Below are 15,948 nucleotides of genomic sequence, written 5' to 3' on the forward strand. Positions count from 1 at the left end.
AGTGCCAACTACGTGGAGCCCTTTTGGAGAGGCGTTTGATGCCGTGGTAATTATATCATTTTGTGTTTGATGAGTTGAGAAGCGTTTGACATGGGGGTAATTAGATCATTTTATGTTTGGTAGATTGCATTTAGTATGGGGACATTAAAGTATTTTATGTTTCCTGAGTTTTGTTAGCAGGGTAATTAGAATTTGATGATTTGTGTTTAATATATGGTAATTATATTATTTTATATTTAATAAAATTTGCTTTTCTATTTTAATAATTTTTATAAAATTGATGATATGGAGTCGGGACCAGGGATCAAGATTGAACACATCAGAGCCCTTCAAAGGGTTTCTGGCACGTCAGAGAAGTAGGGAGAAAATTTTACCAGTCAAAAAACATTTAAAAATTGATTTTTGTCATTTAAAAATAAAATTGGAATAATATCTTAAAATTTTTTAAGAAGTGCTGTCAAATTGTCAACCTTTTTTTTTTTAAATTTCATTTTTTCTGAAATTAGAATTTTAGGAATGTTGAATTTGTAAATTTCTTTTCATGTTAAAACTTAAATCCCATTTCAGAAACTCCCATTTCAAAAACAACGTTTCAAAAACAACAGTTTCCTTTTGAGTTGTTTTTTCTAATTGTGCATATGATGCAAGTTCTTATTAATTATTATGTCACAATTACCTTTTGATACCATTACATTTGGCAATTTCTGAGTTGCTCCCACAACAGTGTCTTTTTGAGTTGTTTTTTCTAATTGTGCATATGATGGAAGTTCTTATTAATTATTATGTCACAATTACCCTTTGATACCATTACATTTGGTAGTTTCAATTGAGAGCAACTAGATGTCAATATGGGCCATGTATTAGGTCTGTAATTTCACTGGGTTGTCCTGAAGGCTGCCCAAAGCAAGGTTTGACGACGATTTAAGCTGGAGAGGAGCATAGATTCATCATTCAGCAAACGTCTGTCAAGCAAGGTTTAAGCACGATTTATGCTTGGAGAGGAGCGCATTCAACATGCTTCCTAGCATACTGGATTTGATTTGTTTGCGGATTCCCAATTCCTGGTATGTTTTCATATTAAAAAAGGAGATACCAAAAACATATACACCTTTGTACACTCTTTTGTTGAATCCTAAACCTGTTTAGAATTTTACTGAATTTTTTCATTCATGCAATAAACTTAAATTTGATTGAGCTACTTGTATATTGGCTTGAACGTTCTGGTCACAAAAATTTCCTACAATTAATCCTTATCTGAACTGGAGCAGGAATATAGGTCTCCTGTTTATCCATTAATGGTAAATGCATCCGATATTATAGTTGCGGCTCATATCAGACCTGCCTTATACACAACATCCATGGGGTTGTTGTTCCACCATTCTCCTGTGAAAAAAATAAAAAGAAATTTGAAAATAATTTACTGTTGTCAATTGAATTGCTCTTTTTTTTTTTATGCTTTTCATTATAGAAGTGCGACCTGAATATGTGCCCTTCTAAATGAAATTAAGACCTGCCCTTCAAATTTGATCACTGGTCGGGACAATTTACTTTAAAATTGTTTGGAAGCAAGTTTTATAAAAGCAAAATTACTGTCAAAACCTGAGTCTGGGCATAGCGTGAATCCCCAAATAACAAATCTCTTGAACCCCTTGCTCGGGACTGCTCTTCCACACCTATATATATATATGTACGTACGTAGAGAAACCAAATCAAGGTTGAGAGGGAAAAGTCGTTTGGGGTTGTGGAACATTGGGTTGTGTGTATTTCATTTTCCCTCATTTCTTGTTTCTTGGCATGGAGATCAGTTGATCTAGTGACAATGGCAGTTTCGACTTGGAGTGCTGCGACCCCAATCCTGAAGGAGGAGGGACATCGTGATACCTACGATCCGGAACTTGGAATTCTTGGAGATGTGGAGGCCATTCTGTGAGCCCTATCATCTCATCATTGTGCAGGATGGCGATCCGTCGAAGACCATCAGAGTGCCTAAGGGTTTTGATTACGAACTGTACAACAGAAATAATATTGAGAGGATCCTCGGCCCCAAGGCCTCCTGCATCTCTTTCAAGGACAGTGCTTGCCGTTGATTCGGCTACATGGTCTCCAAGAAGAAATAATCTTTACTATTGATGATGACTGCTTCGTTGCCAATGATCCCTCCGGCAATGACATCAATGCTCTCCAGCAGCACATTATGAATTTGCTTTCCCCCTCAACTCCATTCTTTTTCAATACTGTGTATGATCCATACAAAGAGCGCGCGGATTTTGTTCGTGGGTACCCCTTCAGCCTTCGCCATGGAACACCCACTGCAATTTCTCATGGCCTCTGGATGAATATCCCTGACCATGGTGCCCCAACACAGCTTGTCAAGCCTTCTGAACGCAACACCAGATATGTTGATGCAGTTTTGACAATTCCAAAGGGTACTCTGTTCCCCATGTGTGGCATGAATTTGGCCTTCAATCAATCGGGACTTGATTGGCCCTGCCATGTATTTTGGCTTGATGGGTGATGGCCAGCTTATTAGTCGGTATGACGATATGTGGGTAGCATGGTGTGTCAAGGTCATCTGCGACCACTTGGGATTGGGTGTGAAGACAGGGCTGCCATACATTTGGCACAGCAAGGCCAGTAACCCTTTTGCTAATTTGAAGAAAGAGTACAAGGGAATATTCTGGTAAGAGGACATTATTCTATTTTTTCGATCTGCCTCACTTCCAAAGGAATGTACCTCTGTCCAGCAATGCTACATTGAGTTGTCAAAGCAGGTAAGGGAGAAACTTGGAGTAATAGATCCGTATTTCTAGAAGCTAGCAGATGCCATGGTCACTTGGATTGAAGCTTGGGATGAGCTCAATCCCACTGCCGACCATGCTGCAGAATCTGAAGTAATTCTCGCTGGATCAGGTAAGTCATCCGCTAAGTAGCAAGGATCTGCCACGTTAATTACTTACATTTGTCAGCCTCTTATTTTTGTGTAAGAATTTTGGTAGATGCACAGTTTATAGAAGTTGAGCTGTAGTTATTGGTTTCTTTTTCATGCATTTAACTAATAGTAGGGGCTAAATTGACATCCAGGGAAACGTTAGTTGGGATGCAATTATTTTTGAGAATCTGCATGGATATGTTTTTGATTTGGTCTTAGTAGTATTCGATTGGGTGCAAGTCTTTTTGAGAATATGGATGCTGTAGCATGCTTGGATCGAGTATCTGCAATGTTGGGTATTTTTAATGGGGAAAATACCAAAACCAAATAAAATATTCACCACAGAGACAATGCTCTGTTTCTTCTGTCCAGGATCTTTTGCAGAGAACCTCTTTAAAAACAAATTAACTCAGAACACAGTCCATTACACAGTCACAACACATTTCTATTAATTTAAAAACAAACATTCTGTTACATATTTCTTCCTCTGTGCAAAGAGGGAACCAAAAAAAACTATGCTGCTCTCACAGATTTTCCACTGCTGTGGAGATTACATAAACAGCTCTATATTCTTCAATGGCTAAATCAAGACATTACATACCCATTTCTATATCGCACTGCTGTGCCATTACAAAAGAAGATCGCACTCTCGTGCGTAGCCACCACTCACAACACACAAAACAAAACTACCACACGTAGACTTTTTTTTACGACATATATAAAACAAACATATAAAAAAATATAAAAACATATGCCCATAACTATATTAAACACATGCCCATAAACATATTAAAAGCCGCCACCCAATTCTACGTAAATGCATTAAAAACCACAACGTTTCCTCCACGGCGGTCAACGAGGAAAACGACAAAAAAAAATTCATTTGATGCGGGCGGGGGTCGGCTGACGTCACTTCGGTGCCACGTGTCGCCACCCCATTCGTCGCGCCGGGTCATTAACCTCCGCGCAGCTTCGCGCCGATCCGAGCCACCAAACTCGATCCAACGCAATTCGCTCGCCAAGGTCGCGCAAACAAAACTACCTTTAGCGTCCGGGGAGAGCGGTTTTCGGCGTCGTACTAAGGACGCGTGGCGGAGTGTGATTGTGTCGGAGCCTCAGCTACGGATACCGCCTTTGGTGAATGGCGGTGCGGGGAGACCAGGGTGGTTTTCAAAAACCGCCGCGCGCTGTTTAAAATTAGAATTTAACACTCCCCTTTAATTTTAACAGCCGCGCGTTCGGTCATTCCCAAACACTTTCTCAAAAATTCAAAACTCTTCTGAACCAGTGGCTTTGTCAAGATGTCTGCAACCTGTTCCTGGGTCCTGCAATGTTCTAGGACGATTTCGCCATTGTTCACCAATTCTCTGATGTAGTGAAACCTTGTATCGATGTGTTTCGTTCTCTTATGAAACACTGAATTCTTTGACAAAGCAATAGCTGAGCTATTGTCACAAAAGACCACTGTCGCTTTTGCCTGCTCTTGGCCTAAGCTTCTCAACATCCTTCTCATCCATACTGCCTGACAAGCTGCTGCTGACGCTGCCACATATTCTGCCTCTGCTGTAGATAATGCTACAATGGACTGCTTCTTAGAAGCCCATGAGATGGCTCCTAAACCCATATTAAAAACATAACCGGAAGTGCTCTTCCGATCATCTACACTTCCAGCCCAATCGCTATCTGTGTACCCAACCAAATCTAAATGTTCTGAGGCATGATATAGAATTCCAAACATTTTGGTACCTTTGACATACCTCAAAATTCTCTTTGCTGCCTGCCAATGTGCCTCCTTCGGCCTCTCCATGAATCTGGAAATCAAACTAACAGCATACATAATATCAGGCCTAGTCGCTGTTAAATACATAAGGCTGCCCACAATGCTTTTATACAAGCTAGGATCAAAATCCTTGCTGCTGTTCTCTCTGCTGAGCTTTAATCCCATTACTGTGGGAGTGATTGCTGCCTTGCACTCTTGCATGTTAAATCTGCCCAAAACTTGATTTACATATCTTGCTTGAGATATAAAAATTCCTTTTTCATTTTGATCTACTTCTATGCCTAAGAAGTATCTCAACAAACCCATGTCAGTCATTTCAAATTCATCCTTCATGACTGATTTAAAATTCTCAATAAGCTGAATATCATTTCCAGTGAAAATAACATCATCTACATACAAGACAACAATTAAAATTTTACCATCCTTTTCCTTAATGTAGACTGTGGGTTCTCCTTCACATTTGTCAAATTCATTATCCAATAGATATGAATCTATCCTGCTGTACCATGCTCTTGGCGCTTGCTTCAGCCCATAAAGAGCTTTCTTCAATTTGCACACTTTGTGCTCTTCACCTTTCTTCTCATATCCGAGAGGCTGTTCCACATAAACCTCTTCCATTAACACTCCATTTAGGAATGCTGATTTCACGTCCATTTGGTAGACTTTCCATTTGTTTTGTGCTGCTATGGACAACACTGCTCTCACGGTTTCCATTCTTGCAACCGGGGCGAAAGTCTCCTCATAATCTCTTCCATACTGCTGCTTGTAGCCTTTGGCAACCAGCCTTGCTTTATGCCTTTCAATCTTGCCTTCAGCATTGCTCTTGGTCTTGTAGACCCATTTCACACCAATGACTTCTTTGCCTTTTGGTAATTCAACCAAATCCCATGTTTTGTTTCTCTCTATGGCATTCATCTCCTCATCCATAGCTTCTATCCATTTCCTATCTTTAATTGCTTCCTCGAAATGAATAGGATCATCAACATGACAATACAAGGCAAATAAGGAATTCATTCCTTCATCATAAATGTCACTTAGATTTCTAAATTTCTTACCTCTTTCATTTGGTGTGCAAGTGCTTGAAGATGCACTTGAATTTCCTCCTTGTGGTGTGCTTGGAGAAGCACTCTCATTGATCCTCAATGGTGTACCTTGCTGTTCTTGTGTTGGTGCTGCTGTTTGGGGATTCATTTTAGCCACTTCCTCTTCATTTTCATCATGAGGCAAACAGCTTTGAATGTTCACTGTTTTCTCTATGCTTCCATCCCAAGCTTCTTCTTCAATGAATTGAACATCCCTGCTAACAAAGAATTTCTTAGTAGATGGGATGTACAGCCTGTAGGCTTTGGATTCATCACTGTATCCAATGAAGATGCATTTCTCCCCTTTGCTGTCCAACTTCCTCCTTAGCTGATCTGGTATGTGTGCATAGGCCACACATCCAAAAACTCTCATGTGGGTGACTCCTTGCTTTCTCCCACTCCATGCCTCTTTTGGCACTTTGTTCATGACTGCTTTTGTAGGACACCTGTTCAAAATATAAACTGCACAATGTACAGCTTCAGCTCAATACTCATTTGGCAAATGCTTTGCCTTTAGCATGCTCCTCGCCATATCCATGATGGTCCTGTTCTTCCTTTCAGTAACTCCATTTTGCTGTGGGGTGTACCGAGTTGTAAACTGTTTATGAATTCCATTTTCTCTACAAAACTTTAGGAATTCATTGGAGATATACTCACCTCCTCTATCAGTTCTCAATACTTTTATGTGCAGCCCGCTTTGGTTCTCCACAAGTGCTTTGAAGTTTTGGAATTTCTCAAACACTTCAGTTTTGTTTTTAAGGAAATATATCCAAGTCTTCCTTGTAAAATCATCAATGAATGTCAAGAAATATAGGCTGCCTGCTAATGATGGAGCTTGCATTGGTCCACACAAATCTGAGTGGATAATCTCTAAGGGTGCCTTTGCCCTTGTACTTTTCCCTGATGGAAAACTCTCTCTATGTTGTTTGCCCAATATACAACCTTCACAAAGGCTGTCCGGCTTCTCTATCAATGGTAATCCTCTTACCATTCCTTTTCTGCTCAATAAGTTTAGACCTCCAAAATTTAGATGCCCGAATCTCAAGTGCCATAACCAATTCTCATCCTTTGGCACGCTTTGGAAGGCCTCTTGGGTGACTGCTGCCATTTCCCTTTTGTTCTTCATGTCTGCCCTGATCTGGAGAGGGAACATCCTGTTCCTTGTCATCTTCACTTCAGCAATGCATCTTTTGCTGGGTGGTATATCCATGATGGTGCACACATCATTTACAAAGTAAACATTGTAACCCTTTTGGACAAGCTGTCCAATACTCAAGAGGTTACATCTCATTCCGGGGACATAGTAGACATCTGCTATGGTTTTCCTTTCTCCTTGTTTTGTAAATATTTTTACCTCTCCTTTTCCCATAACAGACACTTTACTATCAGTTCCTAGTGTGACCTCTGATTTCAAATTCTGATTTAAGGCTGAAAAGAGGGCTATATTCCCTGTCATATGGTTGCTGCAACCTGAGTCTAAAAACCATATGTCTTCACTATGTGTTTCAGCCATGTTACAAGCTAACATGACATTTTCTTGACTGTTGTTTTCTCTTGTAACATTTGCATTTTGTCTACTGTTCATATCATGCTGTTTCTTTCTACAATCACTTGCATAATGTCCATACTTTTTGCAATAATAGCATTGAACATTAGATTTATCATACCTTTGTCCTTGAGCATGATACTGTTCTCTTTGTTGGCTGCTGCCTTGACCTTGGTTATGATTTGGATTGCTGCCACTTCCTTGTGCATTTGATGGGCTGTTCCTTCCTCCTCTGTTCTGGCTTCTGCCTCTTCCTCTTCGGTTTCCTCTTCCTTGACCCCTTCCTCTTCCAAAGGACATCTGGGTCTTGAAAGCTTGCTCAAGAGATGAGTTTTCATTCCTACTCAACTTCTGCTCATGTGTTATCAGTGATGCATGTAGCTCATCAACTGAATAGTTTGAGAGATCCTTTGTTTCTTCAATGGTGGTGACTATGGCATCGAACCTTGAGGGTAAGACCCTCAATATTTTCTCCACAATCCTTCTATCTTCAATGGTTTCTCCATGAGTTCTCGTTTGTGTGATTACACCAATCACATGAGTGAAGAATGAGTCAATGTTATCTGACTCCTTCATGCACAGATTCTCAAAATCCTTCCTCAGCAATTGTAGTTTCGCTGTCTTCACTCTCTCCATGCCTTGATAGGCCGTCTTGAGGGTTTGCCATGCTTCATTTGCTGTCTTAGCTGCTGCTAACCTTGGAAATATACTCTGGTCTACTACTAGATACAACAACATACGGGCTTTTGAATCCTTCTTCCTATTGCTCTTCAGCAGATCTCTCTCTGCTGGAGTTAATCTATTAAACTCAGTTTCATCTGCTGGTTGTTCAAAACCTTCCTCAACTATTTCCCATAAGTCTTGGGAGGCAAACAGGGCTGTCATAGTTATTGACCAGTAGTCATAGTTCTTCCCATTAAACTATGGAAGCTGGGTATTAAACATACCCATACCAGTGCTTGTGCTGGCCATTCCTTGCATCTTGAACTATGGTTTTAAATCCTTGACTGTGATTTAAAAAAAAAAAAACTGACTGCCTTCAGCAATAACAAGAGAAATGCTTTTGGGGAATACCTGAATCCTTCGCTGTCTGAGTCTTCTGTCTGCCTGAGAAGTTTTGCTGCAGCAACAACCTTCTCCTTTCAGCTTCTTTAACTTCTTTAAAGAGCTTGAGCCTGCTCTGATACCACTGTTGGGTATTTTTAATGGGGAAAATGCCAAAACCAAATAAAATATTCACCACAGAGACAATGCTCTGTTTCTTCTGTCCAGGATCTTTTGCAGAGAACCTCTTTAAAAACAAATTAACTCAGAACACAGTCCATTACACAGTCACAACACATTTCTATTAATTTAAAAACAAACATTCTGTTACATATTTCTTCCTCTGTGCAAAGAGGGAACCAAAAAAAACTCTGCTGCTCTCACAGATTTTCCACTGCTGTGGAGATTACATAAACAGCTCTATATTCTTCAATGGCTAAATCTAGACATTACATACCCATTTCTATATCGCACTGCTGTGCCATTACAAAAGAAGATCGCACTCTCGTGCATAGCCACCACTCACAACGCACAAAACAAAACTACCACACGTAGACTTTTTTTTACGACATATATAAAACAAACATATAAAAAAATATAAAAACATATGCCCATAACTATATTAAACACATGCCCATAACCATATTAAAAGCCGCCACCCAATTCTACGTAAATGCATTAAAGACCACAACGTTTCCTCCACGGCGGTCAACGAGGAAAACGACAAAAAAAAATTCATTTGATGCGGGCGGGGGTTGGCTGATGTCACTTCGGTGCCACGTGTCGCCACCCCATTTGTCGCGCCCGGTCGTTAACCTCCGCGCAGCTTCGCGCCGATCCGAGCCACCAAACTCGATCCAACGCAATTCGCTCGCCAAGGTCGCGCAAACAAAACTACCTTTAGCGTCCGGGGAGAGCGGTTTTCGGCGTCGTACTAAGGACGCGTGGCGGAGTGTGATTGTGTCGGAGCCTCAGCTACGGATACCGCCTTTGGTGAATGGCAGTGCGGGGAGACCAGGGTGGTTTTCAAAAACCACCGCGCGCTGTTTAAAATTAGAATTTAACATGCAAGGATCTATTTACGCTATTGAGATTAAGTTTTTTTTTGGGAGTGCAATAAATTGCAGATCGTTTTGTTTGTTGAAAAAAATGGTTAAATGTTTACGCGAAATGAAAATACATTGTCCTAGAAATGCAATGACATGGATCGAGTATATGCATCGATCTACTTCTGTTATTGAGAGTAGTTTTTCTCTTGAATTATATAATCAAATATTGTGTGTCTTGACAATAAGTTCAAATATTTTTTTCGGTGTGAGATTGCCTTTCATAATAAAATCCAAAATTAAATTTGAAGTTATATATATGAAAAAAATATTTTTGTATTAAAGATATCTTTATATTTTAAGTGAGGAATCTATATGTTTTTATTTTCAACCTGCCTTGAGGCTATTACCTCAAAGTTTATTATGATATTCGTGGGAATTGAATTTACCTCAGTTTATTATGGTATTCGTAGGAATTGAATTCAGATAGAGGGAATACCAATCATTCTTCCAAGTTTTTAAAATAAATCAATTCATAAAATTAAATAAATTTTACATGCTAATTGTATAATATAACGCAATAATGCAATGCACATAATATCTTCCAAAGAGATTTTATTTTAAAGCTAAAACTAATGAGTAAGTAGGATATTCGTTTACATAATACACACTTCCCAGGATTATCAATTATAATATTAATTATTTGTTTGGTTTCAAAGTGAGAGAATCGCAATTTATACATTTTCTTTTTATCTATTTAGTACTTCCTTTATGATATGATTCATTTAGTTAATGTGCTTTTGGATTGTTATTTAGTTATATTATTTTGATTTTTATATTATTGTTTTATTTTTGAGTTTAGAATGGAAAACATGTAATATTTTATTTTGTAAATAAAAATTATATTCACCATGGTATTGGTTTATGGTATTCATGTGCAATATAGCCCAATATGGTAGAGATGTTGTCATGTCATGTAAACATTAACCCATGATTTTTCCCATGATATTCCTTTCTAATATAGTCTATTTAAAAACATTACCTAAAATGTTTAATTTCTTTGCCGTTCCCTTATTTTCTACTTGCAAACTAAGTGTTTTTATTTTTTTAAATCACATATTGAGAAAATTTAAATTTAAACTTGAATTTTAAATTTTGCAATACTTTGAATATAAATTCAATTGCTACTCAACTAGTATGAAAATATGTTCCATATTTTAAATCACTAAAAAAATTTAAAACAATTTTTGAATATATAAATATATATTTTAAATAAAAGTGTAAAAATTCTTTTAAATATAAAATGAAGAGCAATGTGTGCATAGATATCATCATAAATTTCATAAAAATTAATAAGAGGAATCAAATATCTTTTCACTCTAAAAGAGCTTTGCATCTCAAGAGATTTGATTACTCTTTTATTGATTTTGCACTTAGTGTTTCCAACTTAGTTCTCTTAGTGATAAATGTTGAATACCTTCAATTGAAATTCTTTATTATTTCATGTTTTTTATTTTCCTTTACATTCATTTTTTTTAGGCATAGTCTAATTTATAGATGAAATGACATTTTTAACTAGTTAATTTTAATCATGATAAATGTTGAATACCTTCAATTGAAATTCTTTATTATTTCATTTTTTTTTCATTTTCCTTTACATCTAATTTTTTTAAGGCATAGTCTAATTTATAGATGAAATGACATTTTTAACATTTTTTCCAGTTAATTTTAATCAAAATTGACAGATATTTTTAAAAACTTGAGTTTAAATTGTTTAATTTTCATAATTCTAGTGTCCTAGAGGTTTTCCAGGGTGCTGAATCCATTTATGTCTTCAAAAACCTATTTTAAATAATAAAAAATATTGAATTATATTGCCGTATTTTAGTAAATTCCTGTAAAATGATTATTTTATCTATAAATTAGACTAAGCCTTTTTTTTATATTTTTTTTCTTTTTAATTTTTTAATTTTTGATTTTGAATAATTAAATAATTAATATAAAAATAGAAACAGTTAATAAGCAAATAAAGCTACTCTTTCAAGTAAAAATCTCTCATAATTTCAATACAATTTTATTGAAATTATAAACTTATAGAAATATAAAACTACTCCTCTTTTGAATTTGATAAAAATAAAGGTATTAAAATTGAACTTTAGGCTGATCTTATTTCTTGTGAGAATTACTTCTCTTTTCAGTATCAATCCTCTTAAACAACACCTTTCCCTTTGACAACAATGACAAGGGGTTTTGTAAGAAAATATGAATAGTGTTTATATTCTGCCATTGATGTAGAAATAACCATCAATTGAAGTAATCAACTTGTACTTTTACATCCTGTTCATCAATGCTCTGAAGTCGACTTCAACTATGCTTCAAAATGGGAATGCTTTCTCATAATTAAGGATCAATGGGAATGCATGGCATCATGAATTGAGTTCGATACAGTTTGCTCAAAAAGGGGGTCATATACAGTAAAGTCTGGTAGCAACATACAGTGCGCATATCATTAGCTTTAGCTCTTACTTGAGTGCTCTAAAGAAAGTTGGAAAAAGATCAATACATGTCTGGGGTCTTCAATTGGATAGATAACACTGCAACCACCAATGCTTACGATTTTACATGATGAAATAATGAGTAATTGTCGTGCATGTGAAATTCTATATTGGCCAACTCTTTTGTTCGACAGAGTCTATATTGGGAGAGGTCAATCGGGAGAGCCACTGGAAACCCATTTTTCCAGAGATTAACGTAGAAATAGAATTAGAATCTCTTTGATATTTCTCTCTGTGGGCATCTCTCAGTTATAGGTTTTAATAACGGGAACGAAAATTGATCCAAACCAAATAATTCACAGTCCATAACAGAGTTTATCAACCTGTTATAATATGGCAATAGTATCGACCTCCCAATATATAATAGATGTCACCGTATCGACCTATTATATAAATAGCATTGACGCTGGATACACAGTCGTTGTTATTATAATGCTTGAATCCTATAAAGGTTTCAAGTCTAACTATCTGTGAATGATATAATAAGTTTCTGCGTTAGAGATATTTTCGAACAATACAAAATTCTTCTGCTTTAGTTTTTGTTATATCATTATCTTACATCTACAAGGAGAATAGTGCAATGAAACCATCAACAACAGGCGTTGGAGTTCTGGAGTTCATCCTGAAATTATCCTATCACTTATTATGGTCTTATCCATCACTTATTATGGTCAGAAGAGGATCCAGGCTATTGCTATTCCCCACTTTTGAGAATACTTCGATAACATAAAACAAAAGCATAACATGATTATCAATATGAAAAAGTCATGGATTTGATGTGGCACAACGTTCGTGTACAAATGATTCAATATTTCCTTCCCATCTAGTAATATAACCATGCAATAATGTGAACTGGCGTGACTCATGGATTTGATGTGGGGACCATAAATGAGCATGCATAGCTGAATGCACAACATTCGTGTACAAATGATTCAGTATTTCCTTCCCATCTAGTAATATAACCCTGCAATAATGTGAACTGGCGTAGGAAACACACACCCAAAACCACAACCGTTCACCCCTCCCTGTATATGTCAACTAACGTGTACATGGTAAAACTCATTCGCATCCTTATCCTCTGCTCATTCATTTGACTAGAGAAGTTTTTGCTCTACCTCGAATTGCCTCTCTTATTGACTTCTTCTTGTTCATATGGCCTAGTATCACATTGTGATATTGTTCACGTACAAGTTGGGATCTCTCCTCAAGTAGACTGCTCTCTTAATGTAGTTTTTTATTGGATTTTTTTTAGAAATTGTAATCACTTTAGTATGAGGAGTTGGCTAAATATAGAGAGTCAGTTAAGTGATAGATGATCTTTAGTATGTGGTTGCAAGTTAAAATATTTTAGGGAAGTCGCTAGTTGGAAAAGGATAAATACCCTTCACCGAGTTCATTGTAAGCATCATGTTTTATGTGATCAATAAAAGATCCGCAACCGAGTTCATTGTAAGCATCATGTTTTATGTGATCAATAAAAGATCCGCAACTGTGTAATTTATGTGTAAATTATTTGTTTTGTCTTCTCTGTCTCTCCATCAAATTGGTATGGAGCTAGGTTAAGTTAAAGCTTGGGATTTCAAACCGGGAGAACCTACGTGCAGAACCGCATTCAAACAGAGAGAGCCTGCTTGCAGAATCGCACCATGTGAGCGTTAAGTCACACCGACCGAGAATAACGAAGTAATTTTAGTGTGCCGCCGCAAAGAAAGGAATGTGTCGTCGCCACCGTCCTGAGCCAACAGTGGAGTCGCCGTCAACAGTTCGTGGAGCATTAGTTTTCGTTTCGTTTTAAAACAAAGTGAGGGCCGAAGTGCTGATTGCGTTCTCCGCATGTGAGTCGCCCAAGCGTTCGAACAAATTTAAGTTTTCCAAAGGTTTTTTAGAAGACGAAGTCAAAGTTTTTAAAATGGGCAAAGCCAAGGTTTAATTGAAAGGGGGTATTTTAAAACGGCCGCCCAAAATTTGGAAGGTTTATCTGGGTTGAAGTTTAAAAAGGAAGATGTATTGAAGTTTAAGTGAATTCAAAAGTGTGAATGTTTTATGAGCATAATGAAAAATAAGATTCATACATGAAGGTAATTTTTTATTTAAAAAAAAAGGAAAAAGGTTTTTTATTGGAAAGGGTATTTAGGGTTTTACAAAAGTTTGTTTGTTTGCAAAATTTTTTTGTTGATTTGTGGTGAAGATTGTGTTTTACGGGGGTGTATATTGAAAATTATATTTTTTTTGGGGGCGATATGGAAGATAGCCTCATGCAATCAGGAAATAATTTATAAAACAGAGGAATGACTGCAGTCATGGGTCGCAAAACACAACTGAAGCATATTAGAAAAGAAATAAAAAAGAAGAGGCAAAGATCATTGCCATGGTTAGAGAGGTTCAGGCTGCAGCCGAGGAATTAAGAAGTCTAGCTGAAGACAAAGAAGAAATCGAGGGTGATTGGTGTAGCTTTGATCTGCTACCACCTCCTATGTTTACAGGTAAATATTTTGATCATTGGGTTATCAAGATGTTAACTTTTCTTCGAGCTAAAGAGTTAATTGAGTACGAGTCTAATAACCCATATGATGAAGTATGCGATGCTTTAGCATTGAATTTTATAAAACAGGCATTGGATGAGAAGTGTTTGTGCAAGGTAGAAAAAGCTACAACTTCCAAGGAAGCATGGAAGTTCCTGGAAGTAGAGTTTGGTGCAAGGGGGAGTGACATGCAACATCATGTTATGTCACAAGTAAAGAAGTTAGTTGCAGATCTGAGAGTAGATGAGCAAGACTCTGAGAGGAAAACAGAGTTTGGAGAATCCCACTCAAAAGTGGATGATGGTTGTCAAGACCATAAAATTGAAACCCATTATGCAAGCATGCATATGGATGAAGAAGATGCAACAAAGATTGCAGAGAGAGAAGCAGTAGCCTCTGTATGTGAAGCAGAGAAAGAGCATATAAATGCTCAAGGACTCCACTGTAATGTGGATGATACAGATGATGGTGAATCCCACTGTGATGAGACACATGTGGATGATGACTGCAAAGTTATATGTGAATTGGTGAATCCATCCGCAATTGATGGATTTGGTGAAGTTGAAATTGTCAATGAGCACATGCATGCTCAGATATGCCACCATAGTGTGGATAAACATTATGTTGATGATATGTGTGGTTTCTTTTTTGAAACAGGGATTGATTGTGACAATATGGTAAGCGCAATGTTTTATGAAACATTGAAAGTTGAAGCTGCCACTGTAGCAACTAGATATGAAGTAGTTGGAACTGCTCATGAAGCAGTATGCCATCTAGCAGCAGTTGATGATCAAGAACAAAATAAAGTGATTGAATAGTTTTTTATGAGAATATCTACTAATAGCATAACAGTGGAAAGCAACCTCCATTTAGTTGAAAAGAAGGTAGATGTAAAGCAGGAAGATTTCACTGAAGAGAATCATATTAAAGATGTTTTTAACATTGTTTCTGAATATGCAAGTGTTTAAAATAGCATGGGCGAAAAATTTGAAAACAAAGTTGTTAATAAATTTGATGCAGATTATAGGGAAAAGCAGCAATACCTGATGATGAAAGTGAAAAGAATGATATGGATGTTTATGAAGACAAAGATGAATGCATTGAAACCATTTTTTAGCAATGGAGTCAAGAAGAGATAACATTTTTCTATCAAGAAATATGGCAGAAAGAAAGTCATGAATATGAAGAGCAAAGAAGACAGTTTGAAGATGCAATGTTGTGGCAACAGTCCATAGTTGAACAAATATTTGAAGAGGAAGGTGTAGAAGACATGATCCAATTGTTTTTCAGAACAAGTTCAAAACAAGTCAAAGAAAATTGCAGCAGCAACAAGTGAATAAAGCCTACAAAAAGAAAGTTCAATAGAGAATGAAGCAATTTCGAGGATATATAATGTGGAAGCAGAGAAAAAGAAAATGCAAAATTGTAATATTCTTGAGTCATT

General features: G+C 37.0%; 1 pseudogene; it reads left to right on the plus strand.

Annotated features, from left to right (window-relative positions):
• The first annotated feature begins 1,837 nt into the window (after positions 1-1,837).
• Positions 1,838-15,322, plus strand: LOC149232203 (UDP-arabinopyranose mutase 1 pseudogene; annotated as a pseudogene).
• The last annotated feature ends 626 nt before the right edge of the window (positions 15,323-15,948 follow it).

Source organism: Pinus tabuliformis, chromosome J, assembly GCF_031772625.1.
Source record: "Pinus tabuliformis cultivar Carrire ecotype Pingquan chromosome J, CPIR1, whole genome shotgun sequence".
Taxonomy (NCBI): domain Eukaryota; kingdom Viridiplantae; phylum Streptophyta; class Pinopsida; order Pinales; family Pinaceae; genus Pinus; species Pinus tabuliformis.